Here is a 16,183-nt window from a genome sequence, read left to right on the forward strand (position 1 = left end):
ATCCAGCAATCACTACAACGGTGGATTCGGGACACCCTTTATGAGCAAGGTGAGTGAATATCTTGTATGTGTGTTTGTTTTTAAAGTTTATGAGGTTTGTATCATGACAATGCGCAATTGTGTGAAGATCTCTGGTCACTATAGTAAGCATTCAATATACCACTGTAATAGCAGAAAATCCGCACCCAGCTTTTCTAATGAAAACAATAATGTTAAAATGCATCATTTTACGAACGATTCCTCTACTATTAGTGCATCTGATTTTGAATGTACTTGTAGTGTTTTTTTCCCTTTTATAGTTGTATTATGGCGAGAATGCACAGGTGCTTTTTTACCAGCTTTCAAACAAATTATAAACAAAATATATACAAGCAGGTTATCTTTGAGATTTTGATCACTTAAAACATGCCTAAAGGAGAAATTTACTTCAGAAGCTCATGCAAAAATGGGTCTTAGGACATATCAACGCAGTGCTGCAGATATGCCTCTGCCATCCGAACATTCTGATAAGAAGTCATAATGTCCGCTTATGAGACCACGAAACCTTGTGTGACTTTATGGAAGAAAGGCAGATGCACAGGCTGGTCTGCAGCTTTTCTGGTCGCATCTGTTGATTCTAAGACTCATTTTACACGACAATGCTCATAAACATTAATTTCAACATTATAAGACCTGGGTCTTGCTCAAAACGCAGTGACGGCAGTGAAGTCAACCACACCATATGAGTCTCTTTCTCATTAGATGTACCGCATCATGACTAATCACGGGTTTGGTGGAAAAGATTTCTCTTCTGCTTTTAAATTATTGCAGTATTAGCACAAGCAGAAAACATGATACATAACATCATTATGTACTTTTATTATTTCCTAAATGTATATACTAAAAATCAGGTAAATACATAAATGAACGTGTATTACAATACTTGTGTAAATTAATGATATAAGAAATTATGAAAATGATTTTAAAATCAATTTTTAGATAGATTATACAAGATTTGTATATTTACAGGTAATGATTTTGTAACAAAAAAACAAGCTTTTCTTAGATATAACTTTACATATTATGTTTACCTGGTGAAATATGTTTTTTGTTATAACAAGCTTTTGTTCAGCCAGAAATGTCTTATGATAAAATAATATGTTGATGTATTTTTCACACAATAGACAGGGTGTTTCAGCAAGACATCAGACGCGTGTCACCGGTTTTTATATCAGTATGAGTTTGTGTTTATTTTGAATGTACCAAAATATTTTGTAAGAGTCTAAGAGGTACCGTAATTTTCTATCTTGATGACTAAAAAACGTGCATTTTAAGACAGAGCTTTACATTACTGTGTCCGCTAAAATTCAAAAGTAAACATGTTGTTTCCACGATAGTTGTTCGTTAATTTCAATTGATTTGCTATGAATGAAATAGTGAGAACTGTATGTGCTTCTTTAGTATGGTATTGTTTATAATAATTACCAGTTTAATTTATCATCTAGGGTGTATAGCTTTTATATGGAATGCCAATTGTCTTGTTGTTTTAGAAACATAATTGCATCTTGTTGTAAATAATGAATACATCTTGTGTATTTGAATAATTATGAGATTTGTAATAAATTGATAACCACTTTTGCTGCTTTTCGTTTGATATATTATTTAATTTAAAGGGCATTGCTTTCACATTTTGGTCTGGCTCTGGGAAAATGTGACTTGCATGTGCTGAAAATGTTGTCTCAGATTATCCTGTACCGTCAGCACAGGCTTATCAGAGACAACACTTTCCTCCAAAGACTTTTATTTAAAAATTCCATTAAGAAGGAAAGTTCATCACTGATAAGCCCTGATTAAGACTTGACACACATGCATTAATACCAATTTTCCCAGACCGAGGCTCAATTACATTGTTGCTGTGTGTCTTGCAATTACTGTAGATGAAGTCATCCATCATAAAATAGCGTGTCAACATAATCTTAACACTGAATAACCTTTTTTACAATTTTATTTGAAAAAATATGTATTACGTGGCATTCTGGTTAAATAAATATTAAGATGAGACACACATTACATAAACATCATCTGGAAACAAAGTTTGTTTTCTTAGTGTATCCCACACATACAGCTTATGCCTAGACATATGCAACTTTACCATGATCATACAATTGTTTTCAAAACAATATATATACAGGTGAAATATAAGTTAAACCCTACATATACATGTGTGATTGCACTACTGTCTGGTTATATGTAAATGCCCGCATGCACGATAAATAAACTGATTTATATTTGTTAATTACATATACTTCATCATGGTCATATAAATCGTGTAAAATAAATGCAATAAAACCACAAAGAAATTAATACATGTCATCTTATTTGCCAAACGTTGTTTACACATCCTAACTTATTTCATGTAAAAGAAGCAAAAAGATGAAAAACATTTTTGGTAGCAAATTATATTATTGCTACTGTTCACCTTTTACTTATATAAGACATAAAATAAGTGTGGAAAAGCACATAACCTCATTAAATGCTAGAATTCAGGGCCCTGTTTTAACAAAGATCTTATGACACTTTTTGGTTATGAATTAATATTCAACTTACAACAAATAGGCATTTAGAATCAGTATGTACCTAAAATAAAGGGCATATGAATATTGAAAGGAAATAAATACAATTGACTCTTGCTCTATGATAATAGGGTTTAATGCATGTTTTTAAAGTTGTCACAGATTAAATTGTACGGTCCGCACAGGCTAAATAGGAAAGACACTTTCTGGTTTTATGAGATTTTTTGTTTAAAAAAAGAATTTAAAAAAGTCCAGTCTAAGCCGGAAGAGTTGTCCCAGATAAGCATGCGTGGACAACATAAGCTAATCTGGGACGACACTTCACGCATGATCATCAAGCCATTTTCCCAAGAACGGGGCTTAATTTGACGGAATACCAGGTATACTTAACCTAGGCTGTCAACTGCAAACACAAATAACTTATGTCAAAATGTCAGCAAAACATTATAGAAAGGCAAGACATTTTTTCTTAAATACTTGACCATTGAAATTTAGCAATAACATATCTGCTTACCAATCGACAAGATTTGTGAACAAGATGCTTGTAAAATCATCGCAAGATAAGTAGAATAATGTAAAATAAATGAATTTCTCTAATATTATGTTGAGTTTAAGCATGCTAAATGCTCCAATGGCAAACAACACATTGCTATATGATTGAAAAAACAGTTCAATATGTTCTACTTAATAGAATATTTATTATTAAGATTGGCCTTATTTTTTCTCAATCTTAATAAAATACCACTTCGGATATTGGATTCAGAGTAGCAAAAAGCTTTAGCAATAAAACACATAACACACTCTATTCTGATAAACCGAACATTTAGACTGGTTCCTCAAGGCTTTTCGTCAGCAGCCTGTAGCTCCAGTTATTTCGATTCATCTCTGTGCTGAGGTCTCTCCCGGGTCTCGTCTAGCTCCTTCAACAGATGGTCATTAGTTATAACCAGGGACTTGCATTTACAGCAGGGGAATAAATGCAACACATTTGTATTGTTAAGGTTGAAATCATTTAATATTTAGCTTGGCGTATCAAATGTCCTTGGGCCTTATTAAGAAACGTTAAGTATGTGCAATTGTATAACAGTTACTTTATTATAGTTATTGACCTTGGATTTAAGGGCAAAACATTTTAAGTCTATAACTAACACCAGCCGAGTTACAGGTATAGCCTTTGCAGTTTGAACTTGACTCGATACGCAAATTTTTTTTGTGTATACACTACTTGTAAGTGCCGTGTTGTGGAATCTGATTTTCTGTATTTCATCGATTAACTTACCGAATTGGAAGAACGGCTGGTACACTTGGGAATTTATTTTTTTTAATTCAAAAGTGTTTGAAATATTACCCAACTATGGAACTCAAACCATTAACCTTTTAAGAGTTAGCTGCCCAACGCATTTTTCTTCATCATTAATTATGTAGAGGGTTTCCAGAACAAATTGAAAGTACAGGAAATTCTTGTAAACAATAATCAGGAAGTATTCAATAATACATGACTTCTTTAAGTTTGCACAGTAAAATAAGATGTTTATGCATGCATATTATGAAACAATAGAAATCTTTACATTAAAAAAGAATGAGTGTGGAATTGACTGTAGTTCGGCAATATCTAGCAAAGGCCTCTTAAGTGATGCCTACTTGATTAGATGTACACTTGGATATAATAGTCCAGTTCTGGCACTGCCACAGTTCCTGTATTTGCATTTCTATGCCTCCTTCTTTTACTTTTACTGTCGGATGCGAAGATTGCCTTTGCAGCACTAGTGCTAATGACAGAGGTTACTTGTGCAGGTGTTGGTATTGTGTACTCCTGTCACTTGTGTTGACATTCAACAAATCTGCTGAATGCCTTAAAAGAGAAGCAGCTCTTTGTTGTTTGCTCATATCTGCAAATGGATTCATGTACATTATGTTTTATTTACAAAGAGAAGTCAATAGTATGTGGTATAATGATAAATTTGAGAGATAACAACTGTTACGTAGTAAGATTACACTTGCTGATATAAGTTTCTATACGTTTTTCACAGAAATATGATCTTTTCTGCTTTGGTAATCTAAGTACAATCTTTATGGGTAAATCTTCATCCCCCCATTATTCTACATCTACTACTATCTTGATGTGTATGTTCGTATGATGTATTTAACTAAAATTAAGGCAACGATTCACTTATTGATGCTTTCTGGGTTTCACCAGTACTAGGCTAGGGCTCTGAAGTATTGCCAGAGGAAACTCCCATGGCAAAAAAAATATCGCCGCATGTAAAGATCGAGCCAAAGACCCTTGAGTTAAAACCGTAAACATTAACTTAGTCACTGAGCTACAAATTATATATTCAAAGACAAACAAGATCGATCTACCATTTAAGTCTAAATGTGTCTGTTTGAAGACACCTGTTAGGTAACTGTTTAGACCGTACTGTGGCCAACTAAAACCCATTTTGCTCAACTTATACCTGTTTCTGGTCCATTGGTACCTATTCAAATTCATTTCGTACTTAATATACAGAAATATAAGTAAGATGGGCAACATATATTGATACTAGTAAAAAACAGTATCAGAAATATAAACATTTGAAATGAGAATGAGAAACCATTAAATTGCGAAAAACATACTAATTTTAGTTCGTAAATGAGGTAACCGTGAATACTTATTTTCTCACATTGCTTTCAATTTTGATTATATATTAATTTCTATGCCACATTGATGATTAATTAGTAAAAAAAAACAAATAAAATTAATACTTTGAATAAACAGAACAGAAATAAGAGCGTGTTTCGGAGCGTGAGAGATAGACTACAGGGTTTGTCAAGTAGTATGTTCAGCACTACAGATGAGGCTGAAAGTGACAACCAGAAGAGCATGGTACAAAGAAATGTAACAATTAAAAGTAGAACACAATTGGAGGAAATAGTAGGAGAAAAATGAGGTTATATCTCAGGATAGTCGCGTTAGAAGAAAAGATGTAGAACACAATTGGAAGAAAGCGTTAGATGAAAAAGAGGTTACGCTTCAGGACAGAGAGAGGTTATTAATGAATAGGGACCAATATATGCAAGCGAAAGAGAGGTAGCTACAAGATTTTGAGAAAGCTATGGTCAATATAATAAATAACAGCAGGAATACAAAGTGAAGGAAAGAAAGATGAATGAAAAAGAGTCAGAAATACATCTGTATATGAGAGATACAGAGAAAAGAATAAATGAAAAAATGAAAAACTACAGGAGATGGAAATGAAACATAAGCGTAAAGAACAGGAATTGTTAGACAAAGAAATAAATATAGAGAGACTAAAGAAAGAATTGCAAACGAAATTCCTTCACCTAAATATTCAACAGAAAAAACAAGAAGAGGTTTTAAGAGATAGACATACGTTTTTACACCAGCATGATTACTCTTTCCAGGAGCAGGAAAGCAGAACTGAAAGTCCAAAGGACATGAATATGACCTTCTTGAAAGAAGTCACACCAGAGAAGAACGTAAAAATAGATGGTGCCTTTAGTAAAGAAGTAGATACACACCAAGGTAAAGATATGGAGGTCAAGAATCTGAAAGAGGCTACTGAAATGAAAGATGTAGAAAGTTCAGATGAAAAAGTAAAGAAGCATGGAAGATAGAAAGGACGTGAGAAGTCGAAAGATCTAAATAGCAATTTGAATTTGACATCATTTTCATGTATCGAGCCAGTACCTCAAATTAAGCCACTTTTGAAGAGTGGAAGTAAGAAGTGGAATGTATAAAGGCAATATATTCTGAGATGGTAGTGGTGCAGGCTATATCGAATGCCTTTAAAGGACAAGCGAACCGAATCATGCTTCACCTTGGTTCTAATGCTTCGGTGGATATTATAGAAATGAAACTAAAAGATGAATTTGGAAACATAGCAAGCAGAGCTATTATATTGTCCCACCTCTTTTTGGCGGAGCAGAAGGAGGCCGAGTCGATAGTTGAGTGGGGTCTCAGGCTAGAAGAGATTATTTTACAAGTAAGGTGAAAGACTGCAGTAAATGCAAACGAGAAAGAGGATATGCTGAAAAAGAAATTTGGAGAGGTCTTCAGAATGAAGAATTGAAGAATGCAACTACAGTGCACTTGGAGACAGACACTAGCTATGCAGATTTACGGAAGAAAGTAAGAGCTAAGAGAGAAGAAAGAGACAAGTGAAGAGTAGCCGTCGTACAAAGCTCGACAGTCTGTTATCAGTTCTTCTGTTGAAAAAGGTGAAGAACTGATGAAACTGCTTACACAGAAGATGGAGCAGTTGGAAAAAAAGATAGATGCACTCCAGAAAGAAAACGAAGAATACAAGAGAAAAGCAACTACTTCAGAAAATAGAGATAATGACTACAGACATGTTAGAGGCCGAGGGTATGGTAGAGGCAGAAGCAGTAGCGGTAGAGGAAGAGGAAGTGCTAAGTCCGAAAAGGAGCTAAGAGTGAGAATTAGAAGCCTGTAGATGATTTAAACAAGAGAAGTTCTTCATGAAAGGGGGCCGGAGAAGTTAGAGAGAAGACCTCCACCAAAGATTAATATATTTGACAGATTGATCGGACATTCTATTCAGATCGAAGTAATTATAAATGGAAAACAATAACCTTGCCTGGTTGACACATGATCTATAATTACCACAATAAGTGAAGTTTGGTATAATCAAATAGACCCGTTACCCGAAATACACACCATTGAAGAATCCATAGTCCAAGGTGTAGATGGAAATAGTTTACCATATATTGGTTATATCGAGGCAGTTGTCAATGAACCAGGAGTTTTCAGGTAAGATATACTTGTACCTGTACTTGTTGTTCCGAATACAGACTACAATTCTTATTGTTGGATTCAATTTTCATACCACAGTCCGCTAAAGAAAACTTGAGGACTGGTTTGAGAACAACTGTTTCTTTTATCGATCACAGAAAGCCGATTGGAACAGTCCGCTGTACAAATGATAAGGAACTTAGCATACAACCATTAAAATCAATTGTATTGTCAGGGTCAGTCAGGACTTCCGATACAGTGGATTCTGTAATAACGGATCCATCTGGAAATGTATCCAGCCGAACTTGAGATTGTAAACCGGGTAAATCATCAAGAGTACCGGTAAAGATTTTCAACATGCCGGCTAAACCGGTGAAGATTCTGCCTGAGTCTGTCTTGTGTAAACTACAAGAGGTAAAGGTGCTACGAAACTGGGAACCTGGGGAGAATTCTGATAGAATTTAAAGAGAACCCAACGAGCCTGTCAGTTAGGATCAGAAACAAGAATTGATTGGAAATCTCAACATCAAGATAGAACATTTAGATCCTGATCAGCAGAGACAACTGCAAGACCTGTGCTACAGGTGGAAAGATGCGTTTTCACGAGATCCTTAGGATCTGAGAAACACGGATCTGGTTAAACATGAAAACAAACTGGAAGGCAAACGTCCATTAAAAGATCCGTAAAGGAGGATTCCACCAGCTCTGTTTAACGAGGTCCGCGAACACCTGCAAGAGATGTTGTAAATGGGAGCTATTCGTCCATCACACAGTTGGTTCTCGTCAAATGTCGTGATTGTCCGGAAGAAAGATGGATCAATACGATTCTGTATTGACTACAATAGGCTTAACTGTCGAACACACAAGGATGCGTACGGAGTTCCCGGGATCGATGACACACTCCATCTTCTTTCTGGCTCACAATATTTCACGAACCTCGACTTGAAAGCGGGATACTGGCAAGTGGAGTTGGCGGATGATGATACAGTGAAGACTGCATTCCAGGTCGGCAATCTTGGCTTCTTTGAGTGCAATCGGATGCCATTTGGTCTATGCAATACACCGGCGATCTTTGAAAGGTTGATGGAGCGTTGCATGGGCATAATGAATCTCAAAAATGCCTCATATATCTGGACGAAATCATTATCTTCTCGTCGTTTGCACAACATTTGGAACGTCTGGAAGCTGTGTTCAGTCGACTCAAGAACCATAAGCTTAAGGCTTCAAAATGTGAGATCCTCCAAAGCGAAGTCACCTACGTTGTGTCCAAGGACGACATCCAAACCAACCCATCCAAGAAAGATATGGTTCGCCAATGGCCTGTCCCAACTAGTGCTAAGGAGGCACAGAGTTTCCTCGAATTCGCAGGCTATTTCCGAAAGTTTGTCCCAGGATGTGCCAGGATTGCACGGCCCCTCAATGACTTGCTTGGTGGACCAATGACTGAGAAAACAGGAACCATCACCTTATTTTCAAGTATGTGGTGAATCCGCGTTTGAGACCATCATTGAGAAGCTCACCTCAGCACCAGTATTGGCATACGCGGATTACTCCAAGGCTTTCATATTGCATACTGATACATCTATCAGTGAATTTGGAGCAGTCTTACTACAGAAGCAACAGGACGGCACAGAGAAACCCAGCAGTCTTAAGCCCTCTAAACGGAACTACCATTCAAGTAGAGTGGACTTTTTTGCACTTAAATGGACAGTGACGAAAAAATTCCATGACTACCTGTACGGAGCGAAGTTAGAGGTGCTTACTGACAACAATCTACTCGTCTATGCCAAGAGGACTGCCAATCTCGATGCAACTGGTCACCGCTGGGAAGCTGCCTTAGCGAACTACAACTACGACATCAGCTATTGCATTAGTAGGAAGAACACTGATGCAGATTCTTTGTCTTGTCAGAGAAGCCGCAGTGAAGTCAAGCCAGATGACTTTAAACAGGTTGATAGCGATGTAATGAAAGCACTGCTCTGTGTCAGACATTGTTCTTCGTCCTATGCTATAGGTAAAGATGCCATCGACGACTTGGACGATGAGGATAACGTAGCTAAATATCTCTCTGCGTACGCCATTAAAACACATGCACTGTGGGATTGGATCAAAGGGCAGAATGTGGGTCCCACCATTTCGACAGTGAAGACTTGTGTTTCTCTGGGTACACGAGCTAACCAGGTTCAGATGCAGAACTACTCTGTAGAGGCATGGAATTACCTCAGGAAATGGAAGCACCTGCCTTTGAAGGATGCAGTGTTGTACCACAGGACATCTCCGAAGAGAGCCAGTGCATCAAGTAGCCTTTCCAAGATCTGCAAGAGAGATCGTATTCAAGGCGTTACATGACGACATGGGACATCAAGGACGGGGTAGGATGCTTAGCGTACTCAAGGAGCGGTTCTATTGACCGGGTATGGACGCTGGCATTGCGTTGTGGGTGAGTCATTGTGACCGGTGGCTTCGACTGTAGCGACTGGGTTAGTGAACATCACTTATTCTGCGCCGATGGAATTGGTGTCCATTAACTACCTATCGCTTGAGCCATCTAAGGGTGGGCAGGCATGAGAATGTAATAGTCATCATGGAAATTTCACACGTTTTGGTCAGGCCATACACACTAAGAACAATACGACCACTTCTTCATGCGCTACGGTCTCTTCGTTAGACTCCACAGCGACAGAGTCCAAAAGTGTCTGTCCACAGTGAAACAGAGGCTGTGCAAGATCACAGGGATCACATGGTCAAGGACGATACCTTGCCATGCCCAAGGGAACGGTCAGGTGGAGATATACAACCATACTCTTCTTCAGATGCTTGGAACCCTTTCAGATGAGAAGGAGAAGGACTGGAAGTCATTCGTACCGAGCCTTGTCCACGCCTACAATGCGACGCGATATGAACGCACAGGCTACTCACCTTATCAACTCATGTTTAGTCGTCCACCTCGGTTGGCTTTTGATGCGTTCTTGGGGCTCGAACGACAGCACTGCAGCGGGACGTCACCGACTTATTACATGCAGAAGCTGGAGAAGGTACTCTCGGTGGCATAAAGTAAAGCTAACGATGCTGCACTCAGAAGTAGACACAAGGACAATAAATGCTCTGATCGGAAAGTATGGGAATGTAAGCTACTACTTGGCAATCGTTTACTTGTGAGAAACGTCTGTTTGAAGGGAAAGCACAAGTTGGCTAACATATGTGAAGAGAGGCCTTATGTGATTCTCGCTCATTCGGATCTAGACCTTCCTGTCTTCGAAGTGCAGAAGGAAGATGGTCAAGGAAGAAAACGGCTTCTACACAGAAACCATCTTCTACCATTTATCAGTCTGCCCATTAAAGTAATTGGAAGTACCACGTCCAGCGGAGCACATTCGGATATTGAGTCAGATGAACAAGTCATAGATTTCGGTGACTCCGAAGCAGTTTGTGTTAGTGACCATACTCTTCTGATTCTTCTTCTTCTAGTCAGGTGCACCGAGATACGGAGCTCCACATAGAAGACAGTCTGGTGAAACAGGGTTGTTACCACGTAGGACGTCATGACAGCGGGAACCAAGCAGATTGATTACCTGTGGTGATTGTGTTGTTGGCCAGCAGAGAGGATCAGCAGTTAGTGCAAGAAACTGATGGTGCATTATATGTGATTATCTTTGGAGGATATTAGAACAGTACAGAACATTGTTGAACTGATTTTTGTCAGTTTTGTAACATTTACTTGTATGCACATTTTGACTTATGTATGTGTACTGTATCTTATAGATAGTATCTTGCAGTATTGTCAAATGAAATAGCGTATTTCTAGCTTGTCAGTTTCAGATTAGATTGGAATTGTATCGTAGAGTAATGGTGTTTGTGTGATTGTAAATATTGATTAATGTAGCTGTAGTATTATAGCCACGCATTAGTTTGATTGTAGTTATAGTATAGAGGTATATGTTTGTAGACATTTGACACTGCAGTACTGTTTTGTATTGATACCTGGATGTTAAGGTTTCATTTGATGTATGCAAGTTTGATTGTTTATTGCTATTGTCATATGATTCATATCTGTGTACATTTGTACATAGATGTCGATGACGCCATTTCTTCGGATGAGAGAAATATGTTAAAGGTCGATACTTGAATCGTTTATAAAAATATATATAAATGCTTGAAATGGTTTTGTGCTACCTAACATCACATGATATATGCAGTTAAGGTCCGACCATCTAGTTAGTATTATTCGTAGACGTACGTAGGCGTAGGTAGACGTAAACCGTAGCAATATGTAGGATAATGTATCAGGTAAACTAACATCTAGATTTATCTTGACCTGTCCACTCTCCTCTGTAATGCTAATGCCCCTCTAGCGCTGTCCAACGGTATGTATATAATGTCAATCGATGATGATATGCCTTGATATTGTACGCATAGATGACCAGCATTCTTGCTATTCATAAATATATATTATTTAAATATATACCTGCAGGTAATTGCGTACCAACTTGCCTCAGTAACATTGTTTTATGTTTCTGTATGTTTTGAGCCAGTTCCATATTGTAGTGTATGCTTGTAACCTGTAAGTTAGATTGATTTACCTGTGTGACCTATATTTCAAGTAGTTATTGCATCCGTCGCCGCCATTGTTATTTATGTTTACATTTTTTACATTGTTGTCAGGAATGGATACGAATAACAATGAATCGATGATGATACGCCTTTGATGTTTGATGCATAGATGGCCAGCATTCTTGCTATTCATTAATATATATTATTAAAATATATATCTGCAGTGTGTTAACTTTAACCTGCCGTTAGACAAGCTTCGAACCCAATTTCAACCACAGAAACCCATAACACTAAAGACTACTGAGCTACAGCAGTAGACAACTGTAACATAAAGACAGTGTTACGAAGAGATGCGATACAAACAGTATCACATTAATAGTTAATTCAAGCAAGCTAACAGTTAGACGTTTTGATCATCGTAACTCACCTTCGTCACAATGATACTATGAGACGTTTTGCCAGTGGTACGTTTGACGTGTAAATGAAAACAATATTACGTCCATTCACTTAAAATAGACCTTAATCTTAAACCAAATGAGAACTCAACGTTCGAAATGGGGATAACAATCGTATGCAATTTACCTAATAAACAAGTGCAATATACAAGTACACTTTACCAAAATAAGAACAGTTGAAAATACGTTCGAAACGACGCGGTAGCGTAATTCATCTGGTAGATATACAATTCAACACCGTTCTTAATGTTAACCTTTTACGAAAACTACCGAAAACTACAGAAAACTCTGGTTCTCCGTCGTATATGAATTCAGTATTACTAATGCGTTCGTCTAAATGCATTCGGCATTCGGCTTACTTCATGTGAGCAACTGCCTTGTGCTTATTCATTTCGCTTAGAAGCACTTACACTCAATATGTCTTCTAGCATTACTAAGTATTGAAATGATAAAATTTCAGCCACAAAAACAATTTAACAAACATAATTCATTTGTCATTTACTCGCAATAATACATGATTAACATAAATCGAGTAAACATTAACACGATGTATGCAAGCAATATTTCACTAACTGATAGAAACAAGCATAAAGACGCAAGAAAGACGCAGTTATTTTGTAACAAATAAAATAAAGCAAATGCAATTGTCATTTAGCAAAATGTAATTGTCATTTGGCAACATGAATGCACTGGCAGATATTCCCTTCCATAGATAAGAACTCGAGCGCGGGCGTTATCGGGAAATAAATCTCGCGGTAAACCACCGCGATCACGGTGGACTACCAGGATCACGGTGGACCACCGCGGCCTCGGTATTTTGCGGTGAATTACAGGTTCATGTAAATAAACATGTACATTTAAAAATTGTCATGTGTATTTAATTATCCATATTAAAATAATCCTTTGTTCCACCTGTTTATAGTATATTTACCCTGTTTACAGAATCATTTGACATGTCTTAAATCGAGCGTGAGTATAGATTGCGTTTCATGCTTCACGTTTTGTTTAAATTGCTTCTGCGTGAACTTTGATTGTTGTTTCAATTAACATTTGTGTTAGCATTTCGATAATACTTGTTCACTCATGTACATCTTTAGCTCGCCACCAATTTCATTAAAATATCTTGCGTGTTATTTGATAGCAGACTATTATAGTGATTTGCTGTTTCTATTGTAACATGATTTTCTTAGAATGCATGTGTTAATTCGAGAAATCGGCAGTAAATATTCAATTCAGTGATATGTTAATATCATGGTCATGCGATAAGATCATTTTCATGCTGACAAGTGACTTTTTGTTTACTCGTGCCTTGTTTATAACAAGTTAATTTCGACCCTAATGTAAACAACGTTTACGAAGGAACCTTAACATGATGATCACTATTGATTAACTTATAATATGTAAATCGATATTTTTCACAATTTTAATATTCATATCATAAAGTAAAGCATACACATATTCGCTTCGATTGATGGAAATCTAAATCAATGTGTAATACAATGAACATGTTTATAGAATATGTGTAGTCTCGATAAGAAATGTTGATAAGATATCGCGGTAAATTAAACGAGTCATAACGTCAAATTGAACTTTTTTTAATTTGTTTAACAGTTAATTTCAGCTTCTATCCAGAATATGTTTTTCGGAAAATACGGACGTTTTAACAGCGATGACTAATTTTTTTATTTACACGATACACAATTATTAAAGTACATCATATTACAAATATGAGTTTTAAATACATGTATTTATTTTTATTGTTCATTTCCCGTATTATAATAAGAATACAATGGTTGTTTACTTTTTTTAATTATGGAAAAAATGATACCCAAATTAAAGATGGAGAATTCGATAATCACATCCATTTAAACATAACAGACCTGTACATATAGTATTTGTTTTAGTTTGTCTATATATGTATGTTTGTGTATCTCCTCGTTCTGTGCTTGGAGGGTGAATCTATCTGTCGGTTTTCCATTCTTGATGATCAGAGATCTGGACTTTCCTTCCTTGAATTTCATCCTGGCCCATGAAGCGACATCTGCCAGGGCAGTCAACATCCATCTCGCCCGTACATGGGGAGTAGTGGTGAGAGTGAAGTCATCCATGAGGCCTCGACTGGATGGCTGATAGATTCCTGATTCCGTCTTTGGTCCGCGTGTCTCTCTGACATTAATCAGAAAGTTCATTCCCATGATGAAGAGTCTACACAAACTGTTCATCCAGAGACATTTCCTTTCTCCAACTTCTGCCAGTCCGTCAGCTCGTCATCTACGGAGAACCAGAGTTTGATAGCATCCAGGTAACTCGTGATGATTTTCTGGGTACTCGCTGATGGTAATGTTGGAGGACTGTGTAGATCAACTGGTGAGGGGTGGAACCATATGCATTCGCGAGGTCCAGCCAGACGACTGTGAGGTCCTTTTTACTTGCTTTTGCTTTGTTGGGTGATCGCACTGGTGTGGTCTACACAGACTGAGAAGCCGGGAACGCCTCCCTTCTGCACAGAGGTGTTGATGCACTGGTTGGTTGTGAGGTAGGTCGTAAGTCTTCTGGCGAGGAAAGCAAAAACAATCTTCCCTTCCACTTTTAGTAGTGAAATGGCCCGGAACTGGTCGATGCTGTTGGAGTTCTTTTCCTTAGGTGTGAAAAGTCATTCTGCTTCCTTCCAGGCTGCTAGTATTTCGCCTTGCATCCATACTGTGTACGGGATTTCGTTAGGTCCAGCAGCAGAACCATATCTTGCCTTCTTGATGGCGTCCTTTACTTCTGCCAGTGTTTGCTCTGCATTAATGAGTTTAACCTCTGAATGTGCTGTTGGTTCTATGCGACCACAGCTTCCAAGTGCATCATTTCTACTGGCGTCGGAATGCGTCTCGTGGTGGTATCTTTCTACCTCTTCCACTGGGTTTTCGAGGACTCCTGACCACTCCTTGTCCATTAGGTTACGCGCAAACTTGTATGGGTAAGCTCCCGTGCCTTCCTCCTTGTACTTTCCGCTGTGCGCAGAGATTTCAGCTGAGTATGAGATGTATCCCTCCTTAGTTGGAGGGAAGGTGGGATTCCAGGAGAGGTTCCAACGATGAACGCACCTTGTATCGTTGCTGCAACTGTTGGATCTCCTGTCTCAGACTCTCAATGCGAGTTTTCTGTCTGGAGGGTCTCGGAGGCTCCTTGCGTACCTTTGCTTCTTCTAGTCCAAATCGCTACTATGTAGACTATTGTGGTGAGGGTTTAAAGTCTCCGGTTCGCTGGTCCTTGCATGGATACTTCTAGATAGGCGCGAGGTTCTCGTCTAGCAGTTTCCACAGTTTCTTATCGGATGCAATGGGCCACTTGATCCATGGTTTCTTGTGTCGAGTGGCCGGGTCTAGGCGTGGTCTGTCCAGAACATCTTCCTGTCGTGTTTCCAGACTGCGGTAGAGCTCAAGTAGCTCCATAAGCGGGTCATCTTCATCCATCTCTGGATCCCGGAGACGGAGAGTTCCTAAGTACTTTGGGTTGACTCCTGACTAGGGTACTCCTGCGTCTCACTTGTCAAAGCGACAAAGCGCTTTGTTCGAGGCTACAAACGTTCACATCTATATTTTATTGGTGTATTCGCAGACCGTGTTTGTTCTTGCAGACCTTTCCGAATGAGCAGGTCACTGTTTTCTGGTGTTGTATTCGTAGTCGATGTGGCAGTCTTGTCGATTCCATAAAATCCGTCCATGTGAGTCTATCATCTTCCATCCCCCACATCTCGACAGACTCTTGAGTCATAGGGATGCATGTATGCAATCAATTAAATATCACCAAACTGTGCTTAGTTTTGCTATGCAGTTTTAATTCTATGCATATTTTCAATAGCTCAGTTATAAGCATCTTTC

The 16,183-nt window shown here is 38.1% G+C and overlaps 1 protein-coding gene and 1 long non-coding RNA gene across 3 annotated transcripts in view; both read right to left on the reverse strand.

Moving 5' to 3' along the window:
- Positions 1-16,183, reverse strand: part of LOC127878123 (uncharacterized) — a 103,401-nt gene that overhangs the window by 43,323 nt on the left and 43,895 nt on the right. The gene's annotated exons all lie outside the window — the stretch shown is intronic.
- Positions 1,967-12,002, reverse strand: LOC127878124 (uncharacterized). Its single transcript, XR_008048744.1, has 2 exons — positions 4,194-12,002; positions 1,967-3,472 (listed from the first exon to the last, which is right to left on the reverse strand). It is a non-coding gene; the product is annotated as an uncharacterized LOC127878124 (long non-coding RNA).

This window comes from Dreissena polymorpha, chromosome 4 (genome assembly GCF_020536995.1).
Source record: "Dreissena polymorpha isolate Duluth1 chromosome 4, UMN_Dpol_1.0, whole genome shotgun sequence".
Classification (NCBI taxonomy): domain Eukaryota; kingdom Metazoa; phylum Mollusca; class Bivalvia; order Myida; family Dreissenidae; genus Dreissena; species Dreissena polymorpha.